Source organism: Sturnus vulgaris, chromosome 5 (assembly GCF_052056855.1).
Source record: "Sturnus vulgaris isolate bStuVul1 chromosome 5, bStuVul1.hap1, whole genome shotgun sequence".
In the NCBI taxonomy this organism is placed as follows: Eukaryota; Metazoa; Chordata; class Aves; order Passeriformes; family Sturnidae; genus Sturnus; species Sturnus vulgaris.
In genome coordinates, this window is record NC_142247.1 from 44175720 (window position 1) to 44193614 (window position 17895).

Sequence of the window (17895 nt, forward strand, 5' to 3'; positions counted from 1 at the left end):
ACACACAACAACAGCAAAAACATGTAGTGTACTATTATATGTTTCTGTGATTCTTTATCTGCAAAAAGGAATGCTACTTCATAATTTGGACTTTGGGACTTCTACCTGAGAGCTCTAAATATACTTAGCGGACTTATTGTAGATATCAATTCTAATTAATTTCCCTTCTGAAGTTTTAAACATCTACATGCTCAAGAAATGCTGAGTCTATGTGGCCATAATGGAGAATATAAACCTCAGTTCCCATTAGTTTCATGGATAGTGATTTGAAGTAGACACATACAAGAGGAAGCATATGAAAGGGGAAGTGTGTAGTGTATACAACTTATTTTCTTTCCAGTCTTCACCCTGGACCAAGGAGTTTTGGAAGATGACAGAATGGACAGTAGACTGGTCCTCAGTTACTGAGTAGAGAGTCAAAATGGCACAAATAGTGTCGCAGCCTTCATATCCTGAGATTATGTACCAACCCAGTTCCTCTTAGAACCTTAGGTTCCTTGGAAACTATTGTGAATGTCACCAGCTGTACTTAGCCCTGAGACACAACTGTTTCTTAAACATTTCAATGCAGTTTGCTTAGAACAATATTGAAAACAGCATTCATAACATCCTGAAACCTTGTTTGCAGAGGCCACTGGGTGGTTAAGAAAAGAAATGGGGTTCACTACATCTCTGTTGTAGGCTTCTGAAGTATTGCTTTCCTAGACAACATTTCCATGTAAATGGTAATGTACTCAAATTTGGCCTATGGTGCCCATAAGCTATGAATGAAGCAAACTAGAGGAAATTGCTAATAAGAAGTTTGTCTTCCTCTTCCTTCCCTTGTTGCTTTGCTTGCCTTGAAAGATTGATTATGCAGTTTGAACTCAGCAATCTCAATTTAGCTGTGCTTAGCCCAATGTAACATTATGCACAATGTAATCTTTCAACTTATCTCCCCCTTTAACACTTCAGAAATGACCTTCAAAAACCGTGCTGTTTCACAAGTAAACCTCAGCTGCCCATAGACAGACACTGCCAATATATATTTATGAAAATATGTTTATAAAGTGAAAGTAACATAAGCAATTTTTTTCTAGTATTTTGAAGAGTCTATGGTATGTCTATGTAGTGCAGATTATTTATGCTTGGTTTCCTCTGCTGAATGTATCTAATTTTCAGTCTGGAATCCACATAAGGTGATTCTGATTTTGAGTTAATATACTCAAGCAGTCCTTTAGGGTCACGTGTGGTCAAAGGAAGTGCAAATGGAGGTCTGTGTAGGGAAGATGAAGATTCATCAGATCTCGTACTTCTGCTTTACCAATCAGTATGTTTTATTAACTGAGTTAATTATTCTTCCAATTTTCATAATCTTTGCATGTTCAGAGCCTCCAGTTCATATTGGACAGAGAAATGCAGAATTTTCTTCATCCATCTATAAAGCAGTATGCTAGGTTATTTTTGTAGAAAATTATTTCAGCATAAGAAGTAATGCGATCCAAATAGATCAGCTTGCAATTTTATACTTCCAAAGACAATTAGTCCAATGGCAATTGCTCTTAACATTGACAATGACAGTGATCTCCATGATGGCTTGTATAGGTGACATTTCATTATACAAAATATGATTTTTTTAAATTAGAAGGTAGCTAAATGGAACAAATTGTTACACTATATCTCTGCAAGAATGAGGATTTTGCCAAGATGCAGGGTTACTAACCAATGAGGAATAATATTGTAGTACCTAATACCAGCAATTATCCACAATATAAACACATCAGAAAATTACTCAGAAAGGTGAAGCCTAAAATTTCACTACTGTTAGGTAACTTCAAGCAATCCTGGTTGAGATTCCATCTAACCTGTGTAAATTATGACAAAAAGCATGAGATCTTTCTACTGATGATTGCAACATTCCTTAGGAAGGAAATTGTATTATCTCTATGTGATGATTTTTGCTGTTTTATTCAAACTGATATCCTAACTGAATTTTCACGGGGTTTTGGAAGAAACCCTGACCGAGGTGCTGCTTGTATCTCATAATATTGTTCAAACCTGACATTCTTTTCATGCAAATTTAGTTCAATAAGAAGAACTGATAACCTTTTTGGACTTTATGAGTTTTCATTAAATTGCTAAACTAATAATTGCATCTGTATCATATTGAACTTTAATGTAAAGTTAGCTGTCGAAGGACCTTGACCCTAGGTCTCATCTGTTTCTGATTCCATTTTAATGAACACATTCAAACAGCATTCCTTAATTACATCACACATCAATGAATCTTGCATTTTGATTAGGTAATAATTCTATGTGATTCTCTGGATCACTTGAGAATATGCCCATGAAACATCTAAACCATACTAATGAGTTCCAAGAAGGGCATGTGTATATATGCTTTAGACTGTCCTGGTTTAGGGCAAATTTGGGAGATAACTTCCAAAGGGTCCCCCCCCAGGAAGCAAACCTGAGCAGCTACTCCCCCAGCTGGTTTGGGAAAGAAATTTCCTCAGAGGGAAGTGGAAAAAAACCTGTTTATTCAACAGGCACAGCACTGCCCAGCACAAAAAAAACCCCAATACCAAACAACAAAACCTCTCACTGCTCTGAAGAGATGACAAATTCAGAAAGGCTCTCTCCTGTGGGAGTAGCTCAGCTCAGTCTGTTCTCAGTCCCTCTGTCACTGGAAAATGCCGCTGCCCAGGCCAGGCCCTGGTGGCCACAGGTACAAACTCCTGGTGCTCCCCCGGGTCCCCAGTCCAGAGCAGATTCAAATAATTCCAGGAAAAAAGGAAAAAAAAACTTTCCAGGGAACTTCTCTGCTTCAGTTAGTCAGAAACTAACTAAAGCAAAGGAGAGCTCTCTCTGCTGTCCACCACGGTGACACAGTGCAGGAGACGAGAGGATGGAACTCCTGTCTCTGTGTTTTGAAAACAACCGCCTCAGACATTCCATCACTTCTCCTCGCCCCTCCTTCACTCTCAAATCCAGCCTTAAAGGTACAAAACCTATTTCTGGGCTAAACAGACAAATGGGGATACAATTCAACATGACAAAGTCACCCCAGGACAGACTTATTAATATTTGTTTCCTATCCAGCCAGAGATATTTGTATTTCATTTTATGATAATATAAACATTCATGTATGTTTTATACTTCTCAAATACTATTTCATCTTTCTCACCACAACAGTGATTGTAGCACAGCTGTATCAGTCAGAAAATTTTGTAATGGGATAGGGAGACATTAAGCTCGTGTGTCTCAGGGGGTTTATATTTTATTTTACTTTATTTTATTTTATTTAGGAAAAAATACACTCATCTTAACAAACTTCAGCAGTTCTCTTGTTACCTTGTCATTAGCAGAGGGGTTGTTCTTTTTTCCCCTGCACCAGGCCATTGTATTTCCTGAAAAATATCTTCTTCCTGAAACTTGTACTCTTCAGGTTGTCATATATATTACCCAAAAATTTCTTTTTTAGACAAATAGTTTACAGAAAGACTCTTGAAAAGTTGTTGGGTTTTCTTTGTTTGTTTGTTTGTTTGTTTGTTTAGTGGAGAAAGAGTAAAATAAATGAAAACAGTGAAATACTTCTTAGATTGGGATTTCTTCATCATAGAAAATGTCACAGCTTTGGACAAATGGACAAAACTTAAGTTGCAAACAGTGCTAACTGAGCATGAAATACAGATGGTAGGCTGTGCCACACAACCAGTATGGATGAATATTTATAAAGGCCACGTGCAGGTGCAGCTTAAACATTGATGACTGCTCATGAAAATCAAAGTAGTCAATATTATTTCACAGAACTTCATAAGCTTGAAAAAAACCTGTGAGGACTAAAAATACAAAAATAAAAAACCCTTGTAACTTTTGTACCATAGATGTGTCATGATGAGAACAAATACTTCTGGCTAGCAAAGAAATGTAGTTTCAGGAAAATAAATGGAAATAAATTGAAATCAATTGAAAATAAATTGATTTGTTGTAATTTAGATATTTCATAGAAATTTATCTCTATCAAATAACCCTATTAATTTTCCCCCTTTAAATCAGACCTTTTATCATTCCACATTGGCAATTACAGTTTCAAACTTTGAAACATTTTCTTTTCTGTCATAGAGATGGGTGGTTTATTTTTTTAGCAAACCACGTGTACACCCAAAATGTACTTTTTTTTGGCAGTGTATCTTCAGGCTATCATTGTACCTTGGAGGATGTCAAGCTCTGTAATTAGAGAATCTCTTAACTGAAGAGCACTAATGGCAGTCACTGCAACTGTCAGCAGTTTCTCACTTTTCACATGAGGACACTGTTTGCTAATTGGATTAAATCTGGTTCCGGCTGTAATCCCTGCAAGCAGTAGTTAAGGAAAGTACTGTGATGCCACACCTAGTTTGTGGACTGGAAGGTGATGAGCACTGCTAATAAAATCTAATTTAAAGCACAGCCCATGCACATAATTAACTATGCCTTATTTCCTTGATTAAAAATCTGCTTATCATTGATAATGGCTAGTAAAACCTAGTCTACTTTTTACATCTCTCTTTCTCAGAGTAGTACCACCAAATTCCATGGGAGAGCTGCTCTAGAAATCTAAGACTGTCCACACCCTGTGCGGAATGGGTTTTTTTCTTGGCTTATCCCATTGTGAATGTTTGACATTTCTCAACTTCTCTTGATTTTACAGTTTCCTATTTATATCCTTTTTTTCCTCCTTGCACAAATGCGGATAAATAGATACAACTAAATCAATTCTCATCCCTCTACCTTTGCAATAAGAACAGCCTCTGGTCATGGTAACTGTTGTTTGAGTTATCATTAGAATTTAACTCCACCCTTACTGGGCATGAAGGGAAAGATAACATAAATAAGGTTTATGTTAGTTCAACTACCAACAAGAAGCTTTCTGTGAGCTATACACCCTCTGGCTTAACAGTACAGCTACACTGTTGGGTGATTTCTTGACTCTTTATAGTTCCTAATAAGACATGGATTTAAGGCTTATGTTCCACAGTAGTGCAAGGGAGGATAATAAAGAACTGATGACTCTGCAGAAGTTTGGAAATGCAATCTAAAGAAAATTAAATCTAAAGAAATTGACCTGACAAGGATAAAGAAAAGGAAACAGATGATGGAGCCTAAAAACTGTAAAAGGAATTTTGCTACATTATGCAGTAGGGGTAGTGGGAGAATTTCAAGATGGGTTGAGAGGTTATGTACAGCAAGAGAATAGCTAATCTTTATTTGTAACCAACGTTGTAATGGCTGAATTCTTGAGGGACCCATAGAAGAGCTAAAGAGGTAAACATCTGCCCTTTCCAAACACAGGTTAAGAAGTGGTTTTCATATTGACACGGATTTTGCCTGTGTTTTATGCCATCTGAAATATTTTGAAAGAATATAATTTAAAATCCTACTGCATATTTTCCATAATCCATCTATTTACTGAGGGACTAAAAGCAAATCATCTGGGGCCGACTGGCCAGCAATGGTTGAAGAAGCTGCAGATGGAAGAGGTGTCTGCTCAAAATCTTGAGCTTGGGAGTAATATACAATAGGCATTTGCATCCAATTACTATGCTTCAGCTAATAAGACAGTTTAACACTGGGGACACAGGCCATTCTGTGCAACCTCACCTCAGACACTGATATTCATTCCAGGCATGATCAATTTTACTGGTACACTTATGAACTCTGTATAGTATCTGGCTGAGATAGAGTTAATTTTCCCCATAGCAGCCCTCACAGTGCTGTGCTTTGTTTTGGGAAGTAGAAAGATGTTTATAAGTAATGCTTTGGCTGAATGGTTCTGTCTTTCCAATGTTCCCCACCACCACCAGTAGGCAGGGGGTAGGCAAGGTCTTAGGAGGGGACATAGCCAGGACAGCTGGCACAAACTGACCAAAGGTATTATATACAATGTTTGCTCAGCAATAAAAGCTAAGAGAGGGAGGTGGGGGTCATTTGTTATTGAACTGGTTGTCATCCAGGACAATCATTACCTGTATTGAAGCCCTAATTCTGGGGAAGTGGCTGGATGTGGCCCGCTGATAGGAAGTAGAGAATTAATTTTTTGTTTTCATTTGCTTTTGCATGAGGCATTTGCTTTTCCAAATTGCCTTTCTCTCGACCCATGAGGTTTTTCTGTCTTATTTTCTTCCCTTCCCATTCTGCCAAGGAGTGAAGTGCTAGAGTGGTTTAGTGGGCACCTGGTGTCCAGCCAAGATCAACCCACCAAAATCCATATCTTCTTAACAATCAAAATCATGTATCCTCAATCATAAATCTCTATTTAGAACTTTGCAGTTGAACTCTAAAGGAACACTAGGATGATTACCTTTCAGTAGTCTCTCTGGAGGTATTGCCATGTATTGTCAGTTTTGCATATATAATATGATCTCATGCATGATGTATATTGGGTGTGTCAGCTAAATTGTCTGAGCCATTTTGTCTCCAGTGTTTTGCTTTAAATGCTAACATTTCCTTCTACAATGCTAATCTCTATACTGTCTGAGTAGGTTCTGCCCCTCCGAACTTTTGACTTTTGTATATTCTGATGACACTGACCTGTGATTCCTTGCAAACCATTTTTTCTTTGCTTTTTTTTTGTTCCACAAAGTGACAGAATGACCCCTTAAAGCCTTGGACTAAGTAGTTTTGATAACTCAGCTCTTGCAAATACTTTGTCTATAGACCATGAATTCTAATTTGTGAAGTACTCTGTAGGCAGCAGTTTTACAGGTATCTGTCAATCTATTTTACTATATTCCTTGCCCTTGCTATTTTTTTGTTTCCCACTGGCTGTATTATAATTTTCATTTTATTTTCTTTTTCACCCACAATGTTTTCTCTCTTCTATAAAAAAATAGGAAATTTTTCAAGTTAAACTTAGCATATTAAAGGCTTTCATGTTCCATTATTGTAAATCATGAATAGTATTAGATGCTGAAACAGCTTAATTTCATAGTAATTTTATCACTGCAATAGCAGACTCTCTAATGTTGGACTACTAAAGTGATAGAGTACAAGAGTCCTTAGATAATTTTATATGATGAAGTGCATGATGTGCTTTGGATATTCAGTTAGGCTTTCCTTAATCTCCTGAGATGTGTGCTTTACATGAACTTCAAATTATATATGCATCTATGTATGCCTATATACAAATATTTATATTGTCCAAGTTCAATGTTCCTTTGCCGTAAAAGTCTCTGGTAAAATAATCTCCATTTAAAAGGCCACCAGTCCATGAAAGCATAATATTCTCGGTAACCATATTGTATTGTCCTCTTCATATTTCAGAAGACTTGGAGTACTCCTACATTACAAGGAAAGACCTAAAAGATAAGTTCTGTGATTACTTTACTTTTAGTTTGTTGGAATTCTTTTTTTTGAGGGGGACCCCTCCATAGATTCCTGAAATTTGCCTTAGGTGAAAGTAGTTAAAATCCAATTTAGATAAATAAAAACCTTTACCAGACACATGAGGACTGTGTTTTAGTATGGTATTTTAAGCAGAAAGAAAATAAACTTGTAAAAGCAGCTGTAGGAAATCCAAAATTACTTGCAATTTATGTTTCAATAGCAAAATAGTGGCTTCAGAAGGAGTGAGTGAATTTTAAAAATTGTTTGTGAAGTGTTTTGACACTTTCTGAAAAGCAAGCAGTTCGTGTTGAAAGTATATTTTTGTTATTTCATTGTGACTGAAATACTTTCTGTTGATACACAAATTTATTTTCTTTTCTGGTTTTAAGAAGAAAGCCATTTAATAATTTATTTTCAGTTCAAGGGAAAATTTAAGCAAGAAAATCATAATCCCTCTATCAACCAATTTTAATAGGGCAGAAAATGATCCTGGTATACTAAGCAAGGCAAAGTTATACTTTTTAAAAAATAAATAATATTGAAGGGGAAAGTCTCTCATGACACCCTCTTATACTCTCTGTTTATGGTTGCAAAAATAGCTAGAATAAAGAAAAAAGGCAACCTTTTTAATAAGTCAGAAGAGTCTGTAATACTGTGAGTAACTTCGTCAGACAGTGAAATTGCATCTTCATTTCTTCCATAGAAATAAGAGGCTCCAAAACAATTACAGTTAGGAAATACAATCCTATTGAAAATTATGGAAGATGTCCTCTTCATGCCTCATAGCCAGTAGGATAGGGGTCCAAGAGTTTATAAAATCCTAAGAAAGTCTGGATCTTGGTGAGTAGTTCCCATATTTCTGATTACAGATTTTAGTTTGGCCAAGTGTTTGATAGGACATTTTATAAATATTTGCCTAACATTCTAGATTTGGTGACATATCACAGTTACTGGTCACACAAGGTGAGGAAATGTAACTAGATCCCAAAGAATTAGAAGTACACCTGAAAAATAGCAAATAGGACCTCTAATTTTATCTTCAGAATGCATATAATGTCAATTATTTATCATTGTAATAAAACTTGAAAATAAATGAACAGTAAAACAAAAGCCTCCCCAAAACAAAATTTAGACTGGAAAAGGCAGAAATGTGTTTCACAACAAGCTGCTGGAGTTTTCAACAGGTAAGTATAAATTATATTTGTGAAGAATAAAAGACCCATTTTCTTATATTTTTCTGTCTGAATCAAGGAAATACCAAGGAAAAGACTGGCAATTATTCAGTTCCCATTAAAAATATGTATATTTTCAGATACAGACTTCATGGATGCTTAGGAAATGTTAAGTGACTAGTTCTAAATACCTCGTTATATTCAGTTGTTTCTTCTTTTATTTATGACAGTACTCTTCTTTCTACACTAAACTAATTTTTACTTTATTTATTTATTTTATTTATTTGAATTAGCTTTTAATGCTACTTCATAAAGGAATTACCAGAAGAGCATTTGGGATTTTAAAGTACACCTTTTTAAAGTGTGCTCTTCAGATAGAGAATTTTTTATTTCCTCTCATAGTATTTTTCAAAACTGTCTGAAATTTTACATATCTGAAAATCATGAAGAAAGGCTAACAAAGGCTGAATTTTTACCTTAGTCCTCTCCTCTTTTCATCCTGTCCTTCAACTAGCTATCCTGAGAATTTTCTAACAGAATAAAATTCTAGTTCAACTCAGTAGTAACCCAGCTAGTTCTTCAACTCCAGTGAAGCAGTGAAGATTTTTTTTTTCTAGAAAACAATACTGGGATTCAAGATATCCCTCTTTTGGAAGCAGAGACATCTCTCTCTTTCTACCTCTCTCTGTCACAGCCTTGAGGAAAAGTCTGCAGTGGACAAATCCTTTCCAAATCCTGCACAACACAACCTGGTGAGCACCAAGAAATGTGAAATACAAGAAGTGGGCAGATTCCCTGAGATAAAATTCAATGTCATTTCTGTTTCTCTCTTTCTGCCTCTGCATGTTTGATGACATAATAATATATGTTATAGTATTTTAAATGCTTTAATTGGGAAGGAAATGTTCCTAAGGCAACGTTATAAATGGTTTCTTTACCTCATAAAAGATTTTGTGCTTTTCCCATGAAAAACAAGATCTTTCATAGAAACAACAACTGAAATTATTAATTAGTCTCATTTTAATTAAATTATGATTCCCATTGAACAGTGATTGAATTGAAATTGCCAGATAAATTAAGATAAAACATTTAGCCTAATTAAATTAGGTGTGGTATTACTTCTAATTACCACTGTGAATCACTGACACAATGGAACTAGAAATTTCCTTGCTTTATCATTCATTCATTTATTTGTGCATATAAATGTACTTTATCATTAAAAGAAAACTATTACCTGGCTTATATCTTCTTACGTTTTAAAATATATCCTTCATTTGAATTTAAAAATATTTTCATACCTGAAAATATTTATGTAAGAAAGCTAGTTGACATTTTCAATCTTAAATCCAGGACTCCTACATTTTTGTCAAGATAGTATTAAAAAATAGTATTATGCATATTTTTAAAAATAAATAACTATTTGTTTTAGCTCTAGTTGGTGTTCCTTTAGATCTGAGTTACTCTGGCTCCACTAAATAATCCTTCAATTTAAAATAAATTACCCATTCTAAAGTTCCACTTCAGAAAATCTACCATTAAATGTTTCCTACAATTCCGCTGTTCTTCCTGGTAGCAGGAATGCAGCACTTTACTTCAATTTCACATTTTACTGAAATGTTCTTATCAGAGGTAACAGCTGAACAAATACCATAAGTTTGTTTGCATAAGTCCACGAAGTCCAAATTTTGCTGATAAAAGACACAAATGGGAAAATAGTTCAACTGTAAAAGAGAAGGCAAAGGAGCCAAAGAACTACATCCTTATTTGCCAGTCTCCTATACAAGGATAAGACATATTTTTAAGAATCAAGCCCAAATTTAAATTATTTCTTTTTATCAATAATAGAGTGCCTTTAAGAAAAATACATAAGGCTTTTACAGCTACAAATTTACAGGAAAACCAAGATAGTACATTTTAGAAAGAATAGCCACTTGGAATAAATATTCAAAGCAGCAATAGTCATGCAGGCAAAAAAAAAAAAAGAGGGGCTTTTCTTCAGTGAGAAGGTGAGAAAAGAGCTCAGTCATTGTTGCATTCCTTATTTCTTCAGTTGTCTTTTCCAAGTTCTGGGTATTGTCAGAGATGAACTAGGTGGACCACTGCATAAGGTTTTGTATATTTATTGGATTTTCTCACAAAAGATTTTTCTGTTGCTTCTAATTCCATTCAGATCCTTTTCAAAAAAATCCACTATTTATTTGGAAGCTTCCCAGATACCAGAGTAAAACCTGGTAAAGATAGTATGTTTTACCACAGGACGCATCTTAGCTCTAAAATCTAAGATCAGGAACTACATTTTCCAACTTGATCTTTCAAGTGTCACAATTTCCTCTGCTTTGCTACATACGCAGAAGCAGAAAATTAGAATTAGTTTTGATGAGAGTAAACTGGGAGATCAGCTCAAGAACACTAGGACAAGCCCAAACTAGACTCGCCAAAAAACAAGTAGAGCAGATTCTGTCTCCAACAAAAACTGCTTTGCTTTACTGGCCCCAAAGACACCATAAAATTTAACACCTACATGATAATAAAAAATGCCCCATTTTGCTTAACTCTCAAAGAGGGAGTATAAAAAAGCTGCACTGCCTGTGTGTGTGATAAAATAGTTCTAATATGGGCAGTTTGGAGGATTTGACCTAAAGTCCAAACTTGGTTTATTTTCTCATTATTGCAAAGTCAGATGCTTGGAAAACATTTTTAAGGTAAATAAGCAATTATCAAGCCTGTTCTAGAAACAAAGGGAACAAAAAAAAAATCACTTTTTCCAGGTTCTTTGTTTAATAAATTCAATGGAGAAACAAATTACTAGAGTAGTGAAATTTTGGCAAAATAGTGAAGATATTTTACAATGGAAAACTCGATTTCCTACTAAGCAAGCACTAATACTTATTAGTCCAAGCATTTTTGCACCAAGCATTTATTTGCTGTTGAAAATAGGTTTATTTAAAAACAAAAAACCAATAGAGTACTGAAAAAAACCCTCAGCATTTTCAGGATTTGTAAACTGATGGCCAAACTCTAAGAAAGGTAGTGTGACACATATTAAACTGGATTCCCAAGCAAACAAGAAAAAAAAAAGAAAAAAAAGAAAAAAAAGAAAAAGAAGAAAAAAAGAAAGAAAGAAAGAGATCTTGGAAAGGAGCTCCCTTTATTGTAGGAATTATTTCTTTCATCAGCTATAAAGACACTTGGAGTTATTTATAAGCAATTATAGTTTCAACAGTTGCAAACCTAGAATTAATTACCACTTAAATATTTGATCTTACCTATCTGTATAGCTTTTAAAGACATAGGGGAAGCATTTTCATTTCCTTTAGGTGTAGTCCATCTCTTTAGAAGCTGTTTTCAGTTTTTCATCTTGTAATTGCCTCAGTATTTTTAAAAGAATGAGTGAAAGTTTTTCAGTAATGATGATGGGAAAAATTATCTCACTTTAGGCATGCATTTTTATATACAACAACATAAATATTCTTTAATAAATATTAAGACACAGATCCATATTAACATTCTCCTGAGTGCAACTGAACTGTTAAATGAAGGGAAAGTGTGTATGCAGTAATCTATTGACTAGATAAAGAAAAGCTTCAGAAATGCAACTGAATTGATTTCTTAAAATTCTGAAACATATGGAAGTCTAATTTTTGTTCTGATTTTTTATTTATCCTAGTGATTCTATCTATCTATATATCTATCCAGATTCTATCTAGAAACAACTACTGGCTTTGAAGAATCACAAATTATATGAACCAGAAAAGTTGCTTTAATAGACCACTGGCTGGTGTTGTATAGCTAGCACTGGTTTTTACAGTTAAAAACAATAATAATGCAATACTGAACTATATTTATATTTTGAAGGTGTCACTGAATGCATCTTCTTAGAGTAACGCATAGTGGGAAAGCAAGGCATAAAAATACAATAAATACATATATTGAGTGCATGTATGTCATACTTACATTTACTTATTGGGTAGCACAAGTATCCTAACATAATCCTTTTTCTCAGAGACTTTGTTTAGTGTCCCATATATCCTCTGAGAATCAGGAAGACTGGACATCTTACTAAATCATAAATGCTCTACTTCGTGGATATTACTGCTCTGGTTAAAACAAAAGCCCTAGAGTCTATGGAGTCTTATATTTTATTCCTGAAATAATGCTGATTTGATCAGAAAAAAATTATGCAAGGCAGTTTGAAAATCATGTGTCTTTATATAAGTTATATGATACTGGGTAAGTGACCAAAGGAGCAGTAGTAGAAATCTGAAGCAATCATGTTTATTGAGCTTATTAAATTAGTTTTTTCTCTCTGAACATATTTCTGCAATAAGCAAGCAAGCTATGAAAGTACAGAGAAGATGACAAAAAATTAGGGAGGTAAAGGGAAAAAAATGTATATTCATGTTTTTTTGTTCTTGATATAAGTAGTTGACAATAATGTCTTTCAACAAAGAGATTCTCTACGTGTGAAGAGGTAAGATTTGAGTTACAAAGCAGTTAAAGGCTGTCATAATTTTATCAACAGATAAATGGAGGGCATGTCAGCTTTCTGAAAATAGACTTCGTCCAGAACATAATAAGTGGCAGGAGGCAAGTTCAGCAGGTGAGCAGCCAAATAAATATAGAAGATTAGCACTGTAAATACAGACTAGAGAGCAGCTGCCTAAAGACATAGCACCTTGTTCTATGATCATCTTCCATTTTGCAAAATAAATGAAGTTATATATGGGTAATCCTATGATGCAAAGGATCTCTGCTTGAAGTAGTACTGTTGACTGAGAAGGATGTATCCTTTTCTGTAAGCCAAAATTAAATCACTATCTCTACATGGGTTTAAAGTAGGATCTGTAGCCTATTGTATAAAATCTAATTATTCTTATGGATAAGATAGTGTTGTATTGCACTGTTTGTTTTGTAAGTTTCACTGTTCATGGTTTTATATTGCACTGTTATGTCTATATGTTGCACTGAGAAAATGGTTTGTTCTGTATTCCCCGGAGCTTGTGAAGTTGGTTCAGTCCTCCCTTAGCCCCTCCCCGTTGGTGGCGTCCCATTGGTCGCGGGTCTGTTCCTCCCCTCCCCTTTCCCTGAGTTTAAAAGTGCCCGCCATCTTCCCTCTCTTTCTCCTCTTGCCATGTGCGTGACAGAATAAACTGTGGACCACCTTCCCATGGGAGAAAAGAGCCTTCTTTGGCTTTTTGCCTTTGTCTATGAGGATTTCCCACCCCTCTCTGGTCCAGAGAATCAGAGGGGAAAAAGGGATTTACCTCAAGATAGGATTAGTGTGATCCCAAGCAAAAGAAAGACATGGACTATTGATCCGTGACTGAAACATTACAATTAATCATCACCTATACTTTCACTGATCTTTCTAAGCTCACCTTGTCCCTGTTGCTGTTTTACTTCAATTCACAAGCATTACAGACCAAATTCTGTATGCAATGAAATGGCTGAGCTCTCTGTAGTCACTAGGCCAGTCTATCAATTTCCCTGCAAAATATTGCACTGCACTGGCATTCTATTTTCTCATGTGATCCACTTATGCTACAGAGTGCTGCCATGTGAACACAGATTTCAAGCAAACCAGCTGAGTAAGCCAGGCATGCAGACCTGGTGAATACCTACAGGGCTTTACTGAGAATGGTCTTCATATGCCCATATATATCCTATATATATATCCTATCCTTGAATCTTCTTCTCAGCATTTCTTTGCAATTATACCTATTTTAGAGGGCTGAATTTCTGCTACTCTTTGCTATCACCTGATAATCCATGCCTTCACTCCAGGATACCTGAAGGCCCGTTATATACCGACTTTAGGACAAATAGTGTGATACAGCAACCTGTTGTGTCTAGACATCTGCTTGGACAAAAAGTAACTGCTACTGAAAGAAAAGGAAGGATACAATATTTTCTATTTTGAAGCCTGTTCTCTGGCCATCAGGAGTTCAGATACTGATTACAGAGCGCTCTCCATCTGGGACAAATTTCAATGGAAACATTCCTCAAATGATGGAAAGATTTTTGGTAAAATGTCTGTTTTCAACACAAAATTTCTTTTATTGTCTCATTCATCCACACTGTCATCTTTCTTAAGCCCACCCTCCCATCCATTATCTACCCCAGTCAATACTATTCACAGTACTATTACAGCTGCCTCCACCTTCATCCATATTGCCAAGGTTAGCAGTGATATCATGATGATTTTTTACCTTTTTTATTTACCTTTTATGTATTCTCAGTATTTTTAGCATACATATAATTCTTCAAGCCGGGTATCTTAGCATAGCCCTGGTATTCTGCTAGGGAAGAAGACCAAACATCCTAAAGGCCTCACAGTTGGAGGCTGGAAAGCCTCATGCTATCTTGAGAAACCAAGGGTCTCACAGGACATATTTTGTAAACCATATACTGGGTGGGTGCATTTTGGTGCATTCCACCTTGACGAATTGTTGCACCTAAGGGTCCTCACTATTAAATACCAAAGTAAAAAGCCTTTTACCCCTGAACTGTGTCTGGATCATAATTCTAGGGCCAGGAAAAAGGCATCAGCACTAATAGCTACCTCAGAATTTTCTTCTTCTGCAGGCCTCTACTTTTAACATTCCTCAGAAATTATCCCATAGAAAATTTACATGTTTAAAAATTATAATCCTGATAAAATTCCTGGTCTTTTCCAAAGTTATAAACAGTGGCAGTAGTTGAAATTACCTTTAGCAAATAACATTTTGTCTCTTACATGTAGAACTCATATCACCAATGCAAAACAATTCACGCAGAGCAAGAATGCTGAGTTCATATCTTAGCTACAAAAATTATCATAAATGGACTTTCTTAGAGTAACTTCAAAAACAATTTTTGTGCCTTATTTGTCAATAGAAAATGAGAGGCTCATTGGCTTCTCAAGACTAAACAAAACAGTATTCAACATACAGCAACATTATTTATGGAGTTGCAAATTCAAAAGTAATTTCTATTGAATTTTCATAATAACAGCATTTAAAAAGAAAACAACCAAGCCAAAAGCTAATGGAAGTACAGAAGTTCCACTGAAAAGATAGACTGAAAAATTATTTATTTACCTCCATTTTTTATGAAGAAAATGTATAACAAACATTAAAACTATGTGTTTTCATGATTTAAAAAAGTGTCTAATTGCTAGGTAAAAAAGATATACAGAGGATCAGGGCTATTATTATAAACATTGCAAGTCAACATTACTATTAAATTCTCAGAGTTGCTCAAGGTAATATAAATTCAAATCACCTTGTTTCATAAATGAGTTCTTAAACTCAGCAAATTTTAAGATGGAAAGACAGAATTACTACATGAAAAATGTCAATTACTGTCCAGGGAATCTGATAAATGAGTCTGAAATGTGAAATAGATCAAATTGTCATGAAGAAAATGTAGCAAAAACTGATGAAAAAATAAGAATAGGCTAGGCAACCTCCTCTATCAGGAAGACACTCTCCCTTACCATTGATACCTCGTAGATGATAGGAGAGCATCTCCCTAGAATATACTGAATATGTGAATTTGATCTCTTCTAATATTGATGGAGCTCAAGATTCTTAACTGACAAGTATAAATATGAACATAGAGGTCTCAGAGTCAAATAAACTGTCAAATCACAGTGATCAGAAGAACTGTCAGATACTTTTACCATTTACTTCCCTAGTAAAATCTATAACGTGGTAAATGTGAGCTTTCTGCTGCTTCATTTTTTTTCAGTCCAGAACTTATTTCTATCTTTCTATTTTTCTTTAATTTGTAAACAGTATTTCTTTAAGGAAGTGGAACTGAAGTGTGTCTGTAACAACAGCATCCACAGTAACATCCACAGCAACAACCAAAGCCTCAACTTGAATTTCTCTTAACTGGCTTTTTTATCAATTCCCATTAAACTATCACTTTTAATTATAGTTTTTATAATCCTTAAACAACAACTAAGTTTTTCTTTTCTTATAATAGTTGCTGCTGAGTATAGAAAAAGGGCAAAACAGGATGCTGTTAAAGATTTAACACTATATACTTATCTTCTTTTTTATCATTATTAGACTATTTAAAAAATCATATATTTTGACATTAATAGAATGAAAGCTCTTTTCTCTGGTGACTGTTGTGGTTCAGGTTTTAATTTATGTATTTTATAACTTGTTGTACCCCTTGCTCATAATGGTTTTTCCCTTGGTTGTTACACCCGGTTCAATGTACAATAGTTTTGCCCTTTCCCGCTGGTACCCCTGTCCGTCACCCTAAGCCCCGCCCATTCTTCTACAGCTTTCCCTGCCAGTTTTCCTAATCCCCTCCCAAGCCCTTGTAAATCCCTCTTGGCCCCTCCTATTGTTCTAGCACCTTCCGCATCATTCCATCTTAAGTATATGATTTGATGCCATGTATAAGTCCCCTCCTAGGTTTCCCCCTATTGGTTGTATGTATAATTAGTCCCGCCTTATGTTACACCCTTAAGTTGTAGCGATTGGTTGCTGTATTGTACCCTCCCTTGTAGGAGGTCCCCTATTTAAGTTGCTACAGACCTGTTTTCCTTGCCTTTTTGGGTTCCCTTCCCTCGTGTCCAGTTCTCCTCTTGCCTTCCCAATAAATCCTACCCTGGAACCTGAAAAGGTCTCCCTCTCGTTCCTTTGGTTCTCCCTGGGCCAAAGGGGGCTTGGAGCCCTAGCTACACTCCTGGTTCCAGGAACCTGGGAGGTAGCCCACTCGTGACGCCAGCAGTCAGCAGAGCTAGCTGGGCTTGCCAGGACTCAGGTGGTCAAGGCTGCCGCGTCAGTGACTGCTTAAAAATCAAAATCCCATTTATCTCTTAATAATGTGAGGCAGCTGATCTGGTTAACATCTCTGCCTATATAAGTTTACAGATTCCATCAAAACTTACTTTTTATTGTGCTTATTTTTTTGTATCTAATATACTAAGATTAACATTAATGCTAATCTCTGATTTTCAGAGAAGATTATCAGGTCTTTGTGAGTAATAACAGCTCAATCATTAGTAATAATCAGCTTATTCTAAGTAGATATTCTGGATACTGTTACTAAGGGAATTTAATATTGATAGTCAACATTATATCTGATATCTTAACATCACTCTGTGTATTTCATGTATACAATATTGTAAAACCTTCATTATAAAAGGAGTGACCTAAAAATAAGAAAGGCATCTAAAAATTAAAGTACATGCATATTCTGTATTAACATGCTAATATATTCCTATGTATATTTCTAGATTGAGGTAACAGGACCTAGTATTTTCAAAACTTTGAGAATTTGCTGAAGAGTTATTTTACAGATATTTTGGCTTTTTGGTGTTTTGTTTTATTTTCTTTTTCACTAGTTTCACATATGTGTGTTACATGTTTTT